This window comes from Pseudophryne corroboree, chromosome 3 (assembly GCF_028390025.1).
Source record: "Pseudophryne corroboree isolate aPseCor3 chromosome 3, aPseCor3.hap2, whole genome shotgun sequence".
NCBI lineage: Eukaryota > Metazoa > Chordata > Amphibia > Anura > Myobatrachidae > Pseudophryne > Pseudophryne corroboree.
The window spans coordinates 148,530,254-148,538,388 of record NC_086446.1 but is presented as its reverse complement, the minus strand read 5'-3'; the positions used below and the strand labels follow the sequence as shown (position 1 = coordinate 148,538,388).

At 45.3% G+C, this 8,135-nt stretch overlaps 1 pseudogene; it reads left to right on the top strand.

Moving 5' to 3' along the window:
- The first annotated feature begins 2,235 nt into the window (after positions 1-2,235).
- LOC134896364 (5S ribosomal RNA) lies at positions 2,236-2,354 on the top strand (annotated as a pseudogene).
- Positions 2,355-8,135: the final 5,781 nt, after the last annotated feature.

Below are 8,135 nucleotides of genomic sequence, written 5' to 3'. Positions count from 1 at the left end.
CATCCCACGTAAATAAAAAAGATATAGCCATCATCCCACTGGAAACGCATAGAAAACAGTCCCGGGTATGTATATCTGCGCTAAAAACGTGATCATCCCACGTAAATACAAAAGATATAGCCATCATCCCACTGGAAACGCATAGAAAACAGTCCCAGGTATATATATCTGCGCTAAAAACATGATCATCCCACGTAAATACAAAAGATATAGCCGTCATCCCACTGGAAACGGTAGAAAACAGTCCCAGGTATGTATATCTGCGCTAAAAACGTGATCATCCCACGTAAATAAAAAAGATATAGCCATCATCCCACTGGAAACGCATAGAAAACAGTCCCAGGTATATATATCTGCGCTAAAAACGTGATCATCCCACGTAAATACAAAAGATATAGCCATCATCCCACTGGAAACGCATAGAAAACTGTCCCAGGTATGTCTATCTGCGCTAAAAACGTGATCATCCCACGTAAATAAAAAAGATATAGCCATCATCCCACTGGAAACGCATAGAAAACAGTCCCAGGTATATATATCTGCGCTAAAAACGTGATCATCCCACGTAAATAAAAAAGATATAGCCATCATCCCACTGGAAACGCATAGAAAACTGTCCCAGGTATGTCTATCTGCGCTAAAAACGTGATCATCCCACGTAAATAAAAAAGATATAGCCATCATCCCACTGGAAACGCATAGAAAACTGTCCCAGGTATGAAAATGGTAGAGGGTGCCAGGACTCAATATTGATATTAGGATGCTGGTTTCCTTATTTCATTATATGGCTTTGTTGATATAAACCGATGCAGAAACAATATAAATGCTGTTACTTTTTTTTAACTATGAATATATCATTTAAAAGCTTTATGTGCTTGCTGTAGTTTGTAAATTCTCAGTTGAGGTTAAAAAATATAGTGACATCTAGAGGTGCGAATAGGAACTACAGGCAATCATCCCGATCATCCCTTTCTGTGATCATCCTTTTAGTACATCCCGTGAACGAGCCCGTAACCGGGTGAAACGCGCTTTCCTTGCGGGCACTCTACCTACCTGACATCTGTTCCTTATGGGCACCTTACTGATCTGACAACTGGATGGGTGATATTAGATGCTTTTTCAACAATTTTTTGTACCTGTCCTAACTTACAAAAAATTCATATTCTTTTCGCTTTAGAAATTATCCATATTGCTGGTGGTTCCAGCCAAATTATATCATATGTATATGTACACTGCTAGCTAGGTACAGTGTGATCCAATATAGTGACAGGGGCAGAGCCCTTTTGACTGCCCTGCACCCAGTGCGGGCACTCGGATCACTTGCTAATTGAATGAACTACACCCATTACTTGTCTGTGTTAGCTCAGTCTTTCCTTTCCAGCAAATAATGCTACATGTTGGTTATTGGAAGAATTTTTTGAAAGATCCTCTGATGTCTTTCAGTTAATGAGCTTAGCATATCCATAGTTATTTATTCTTTGCCCACTACTGTTTAAACACACATTTGTCCCTTTATTCATAACACTGAACAGATGTTGTGTAAACCCGCCTTACAGCCTGCCAAAGTGTTTTGCAAACTGTATGTTTTATGCTTTTTTGTTTCCTTGGGGACATATCACCTAAATAGCGGTCGCATAGGTGATAATCACTTCGTCTCATATATTGGTTCATATGAAAAATACACATATATTGTCCATAGACGACTTCCGGGTAATATCTCCAGTGTCCGCCAAGGCACGGTATACTGGATAGAACCTTATTCAATAAATGTTGTTGAAATCTGAATGTAACAGAGATGTCAGACAATTATAGTGATCTGACACTCATCTTATGAAACTTGCATTACCTTGATCAACAATATTATTTTTCCTGTGAAGTGTTGCAGACATTTGTTACAGTGGTATTTTTTGAACCTGGATCTGGGTGTATCCAACAACAGAGGTGACCCAAAGGGACTCAGTGTAATTCAATATAACAGTCCATTTAACCACTTGTCCTCACTCTGGAACTCCCCCTTTTTTTCCCACTTTCCTTTCTTCTGTGAACTCTCATCCATGATTCTGGGGTGCGTGTCCCCTAGGAGACACGTCTCTCCAGTCTAACGTGGACAGCAGATTCACACCTACTCTTCCAGCATTCTTTCTCCTCTCTCACGCATTCCTAGTAATCCGCTTACCAGGAGGAATCAATCCTCCTTTTTCGGTGCACTCTCATTGGTGCCATAGGACTAAACATTCCTACGACCATACCCCTACGTTCACGCCCAATCTCGTCCGATCTTGGAAGCTAAACCTAGGTGGGCTGAGTTAGTACCTAGATGGGTGACCACTAGGGAATACCCAGTGAAGTAGGAAGACTCCGTTTCCTGTGGAAATCACACCAACAGCAGTATCACCACTTACACTCATTCTCCTCTCTATTTTTCCTCCTCTTACTTTGACAGTGGTGTTTAATAGAATTGTTATTCAGTGTTTGGGCTCTCCCACTCACGAATTAACCCAATTTAGGGCTGCATCAATACTATAGTGGTGCTTAATAGAATTGGTATCCAGTGTTTGGGCTCTCCCACTCACGAATAAACCCAATTTAGGGCTGCATCAATACAAACACAGTTTGTACAGATCTTGAGCAGACGGAAGCAGCTTAACATATAGCCACCTTCCGATTTGCGTTATCCAGGCATAATAAGATCTGAACATTTTATTTCTATCCTGGGAGACCTTTCTCTCCAATAGGGACACTAATACCTGTCCAAACATCATTTAGTTTGTTCTGTTTCTTAGAGTATTTTAGAAAGTAGAAATAAAGATTATATCAACTTTTAGATACTATCAATTTTCATCTAGTTAACTGAAGAGTGCGCCCAAACAAGAGTCATACTTTTTGCTTTACGTACATACCTGTTTTCTCCTATTTTTTGACTCTGGGCGCACCGCCACACGGACTGATAGGAATTGCCTAAACAATATTGTCCATCTTTGGTCTTTATATTATCACTGTCGTACTTTGAATCTAGGTCGGTGCAGGATCAAAAACCCTCCTTTTCGTATACCTAATCACCCATTCCCTGGCCATAAACCTAACCTGGCGGCTATACCTACGGTGGAGATGCCAGATGTCGGGATTCCAGCGTCCTTTTCCTGGCCCTTGAAAAGTTCTGTCGTCAGGATTCTAAAGGGTGTCGGGATTCCGGCGTTGGAATTTTGACTGCCGGGCATTCTGATTGCATTCCAAAGGAAGAACTATATGGTCAATAAAGTTGAGAACTGCAGAACATATGCATAATAAAGAAAAAAAATAGATATACACTGTGTTGCTGCACATTTTGCACTATGTCATAATATCGCTTAATCCGGTTTGGGTATCAAATGAACCATTGGAAAAATGGTGACAAATTTGCAAAAATGTCCAAGGAAGAAGCAAAATGGAGATACCACCTAGACACCATTTGGCTCAAAAAGCTCAATATTGACTTTGATTTGGGCTCTTGCCCGTTTATTCAACACCTCTCATACTTACGCATAGAGCTAGAATATATAAATAGGATATAAAGGGGAATTGCCATGGATAGGCCATTTGTCTGGCCAAATTTAGATGTGGTGCATAACCCTAGAACAGATGAAGAATACTACCTGCAACTCGTTAAGATAGAAAATACTTATTGGGTAAATGTTTACTTGTAATCCTATAAAGAGAAAGGAGAGTTATTGTACACTTACCATGGTTAACTCTCTTTCTGCGAGGTACACTGGGTTCCACAGGGAAAACATCGGGGTGTAGAGCGGGATCTTGATCCAAAGGCACCACTAGGCAAAGCTTTGACTGTCCCAGGATGAACTGGGGCCTCCCCTATAACCCCGCCTCCAGGCACTGAGAGCTCAGTTTCGTTAACCAGTCCAATGCAGGAGCAGGTTAAAGAGAAGGCAGATATTAGTCACATAGAACCACAATCTCACGACAGGAGAGGGTACCAGCGGCTAATGCTATACAACCCAAAGCAGCTAGGTGCGTAAGGGTGGGCGCCCTGTGGAACCCAGTGTACCTCGCACCATGTCTACCATAACTCTCCTTTTCTGCAGCGGGGTACACTGTGTTCCACAGGGAAAACATCAGGGATGTCCTAAAGCAGTTCCTCATGGGAAGGGGATGCGCCCTAGTGGGTAAGAGACCCCGGCGTCCAAAGGAAGCATCCTGGGAGGCGGAAGTATCAAAGGCATAGAATCTAATGAACGTGTTCACTGAGGACCACTTAGCTGCCTTGCACAATTGTTCTGAGGACACGCCATGGCGGGCCGCCCAAGTAGATCCAACAGACCGAGTAGAATGGGCTTTAACTGCAGCAGGAGCTGGGAGTCCAGCCTGCGCATAGGCTTGTGCAATCACCATTCTAATCCATCTGGCCATGGTCTCCTTATTCGCAGGCTAGCCAAGTTTGTGAAAATCAAACAGTACAAAAAGGGAATCTGATCTCCTGATGGAGGCAGTCTTCTCCACATGGACACGGAGAACCCTAACCACATCCAAAGAACGTTCTTTGGTAGACAAATCCGAAGAGACAAAGGCCGGAACCACAATCTCTTGGTTAAGGTGAAAAGATGACGCCACCATAGGCAAATAACTGGGGCGAGTTCGTAGAACCGCCCGGTCCCGGCGGAAAATGAGAAAGGGTGGGCGACAGGACAAAGCATCCAAGTCCGACACCCATCTTGCAGAGGCAATGGCCAGCAAGAACAGGACCTTGGCTGTGAGCCATTTAAGGTCCACTGATTCAAGAGGTTCAAATTGAGTCTCTTGCAGAGCATTCAGCACAACAGACAAATCCTATGGAGCCACAGGAGGGAAATAGGGGATCATTGCGACCTGATCGTAGATGTGCTAAATTTAGCACAGCTACGATCACTGACACAGACATGCGGGGGGACGCCTAACACAAGGCTAGTCATCCCCTCATGTCTGGCCTGGCCCCACCGCACAAGTACAAAAGCGCTTTTGTACTTGAGTAACTTCCAGCCAACGCAGCTCCTGCGGCTGGCCAGGAGTTACTTGTTGCTGCCTGTGACGTCACGCATGCCGCTGCAGCCCCCCCCCCCCCCCACACACACACACACGGTCAGTCAGGCAGAGGCGATCGCTAGGCAACAACGGCTGTTGGCCGACTGGCATGCATAATTCTGACCCAATCGCACCGCTGCGAAAAACTGGAGCGTGCGATCAGGTCGGAATGAACCACATAGGGAGGCTGAATCCAAATAAAGCCATGAATGAACGTCTGAACATCAGGTATAGGGGCAATTTTTCTCTGAAACCAAACTGACAAGGCAGATATATGTACCTTGAGGGAGGCCGGACGAAGACCTAAGTCCAGGCCGCTTTGCAGAACCGCCAGTATTCTGGAAGTTCTTCATCTATGGACATCATAATTCTTCTCAGCACACCAGGTGAAGTATACCAAACCCTGTAATAAATCCGGGCAGAGGCCGGTTTGCGGTCTTTCAACATAGTTTGAATAACCGCCTCTGAAAATCATTTGGCTCTCAGGACTGATGCTTCAAGAGCAACGCCGTCAAAGGCAGTCTGGCCATGTCTGGGTAGAGACAAGGGCTCTGTATGAGGAGGTCTGGTCATTGAGGAAGCAGAAGGGGATGCCCCGTCGATAGACCCTGTAGGTCTGAGAACCTTCTGGGCCACGCTGGAGCGACTAGAAGCAGCATTCCTCCTTCCTGTTTGAACTTCCATAGAACCCTGGGCAGAAGTGACACTGGAGGGAACACGTAAGGCAGCTGAAAGTTCCATGGAATTGCTAGTGCGTCCACGAACGCTGCTTGAGGATCCCTTGCCCTTGATCCGAAGACCGGAACTGTCAGCATCCGGGGTCTTACCTCCGGTTCTGGTCCCTGCGGCCTTCCTGTTAGCTGGCTGGTGTGGCTGCGGCGGATAGGAGCTGCGGCAGCGAGGTCCACCGATGCGGCTGACGGGTGTCTGGAGGCCAGGGTCCTGGGGAGCGGAGCATGGCAGCCGGAGGTGTCTGTTTCCAAGTGTTCTGTTGCTGGAGTGTGGCATCTGGGAGGCTGAGGCCTGAGGTAGTGGCTGTGTGCTGGTTCCACATGTGTCCTCTGTGCAGGGAGCCGCCATGTTGGAGAACAAACCAAGCCAATAGGTATCCCAGTTCATATCCAGCCAATTCGGTGCAGTCTTCCCTTATAAAAAGGGGTTGATGCTTAGTCATGGTGCCAGTGCTTCAAGTTACTTGCTGCTGTAAGGTGCTCAAGCTCTCTGCTCCTGGGTTAACCCCTGGTATCCTGGTTCTGTTGTGACCGCCCAGTGGTCAGTTCTGTTATTGCAGTCCTTTGCTCCCAGTCCACCTGCTCTTGTGGGTTAACTGTTGGGTCCTCTATCTGGTAGAGGGTCTCCGTTTGACGGTGTTCACAGCGATTATCTCTTCAACATCGTTTTTCAAGTTGTCTCTTCATTCATTTAGTGTTCTTCAGCATCATTTACAAATCACAAGTAATCTCTTAATTCAGTGTTCTTCAGCATCGTTTACAAACCACAAGTCATCACTTCATTCAGTGTTCTTCAGCATTGTTTACAAATCACAAGTCATCTCTTCATTCAGTGTTCTTCAGCATCGTTTACAAATCACAAGTCATCTCTTCATTCAGTGTTCTTCAGCATCGCTTACAAATCACAAGTCATCTCTTCATTCAGTGTTCTTCAGCATCATTTACAAATAACAAGTCATCACTTAATTCTGTGTTCTTCAGCATAGTTTACAAATCAAAAGTCATCTCTTCATTCAGAGTTCTTAAGCATCGTTTACAAATCACAAGTCATCACTTAATTCAGTGCTCTTCAGCATCGTTTACAAATCACAAGTCATCTCTTCAGTGTTCTTCAGCATCGTTTACAAATCACAAGTCATCGCTTCATTCAGTGTTCTTCAGCATAATTTTCAAATCACAAGTCATCACTTAATTCAGTGTTCTTCAGCATAGTTTACAAATCACTTCTTCATTCAGTATTCTTCAGCATCGTTAACAAGTCATGAACATTTAGTCTTTCAGAATTCATTCAGACTTATCTCCTAGTCGTTGTGTGATGATTGAAGTCTCAGTAAAGCTGAATTAACCTTTCTTCAGGGTATTGTTCTCGTTCATTGTCCTCATTGCCTACCCCTCTATATCTTCGGGCCTAAGTCTTCAATCCATGAGTAAGAACTACATTCAGCCACCTTGTTTTCTTCTTTGCAGATAGCTGCTCCCTCAGTCAATTATCAGTCGTCAGATCCTCAACTCAAGCCAATCGTGACAGGAACAATGTGATTGTGTCGAGACGCCATGAGGTCTGCGTCCGGTAAATCCCACCTGTCCACTAAGAGTTAAAAGACTTCTGGATGAAGACTCCACTCTCCAGCATGTACTTCCTGGCGACTGAGGTAGTCCGCTTTCCAGTGCAGGACACCCGGAATGAACACTGCAGATATACTTGGCAGGTGGAGTTCTGCCCAACAAAAGATTTTTAAAACTTCCCTCATAGCCATGTGGCCTCGAGTGCCACCTTGATGGTTTATGTATGCCACTGTCATGGCGTTGTCTGAACGTACCTAAACCGGTCTGTTCTGTACCAGAGGCAGCTCTAGGATGTTTATTGGAAGGAGTGATTCTTCCCTGGTCCACCGACCCTGAAAAGAGTGTTGCTCCAACACCTCTCCCCATCCCCTCAGACTGGCATCCGTCATCAGGAGGACCCAGTCGGGGATCCAGAAGGGACGGCCCCTGCTCATTTGCTGGTCCTGGAGCTACCAGGTCAGAAACAAATGAACCTTTGGAGTCAACAAGATCATTTTGGATCTGATCCGACGAGGCAGGCCGTCCCACTTGGCAAGAATTAATCGTTGCAGTGGGCGGGAATGAAATTGAGCGTACTCCACAATGTCGAACGTACTTGCATCGCTGAGTGAATCGACAATCTGGAGTGACAGATGAAGTGTCTTATCCTGTCCTGGATTTTCAGGACCTTGTCAGGAGACAGGAACAGTCTCTGACTGTGTGTGTCCAGAAGCGCCCCTAGGTGCACCATGCTCTGAGCTGGGACCAGAGAGGACTTCTTCCAAATGATCAGCCATCCATGGGCTT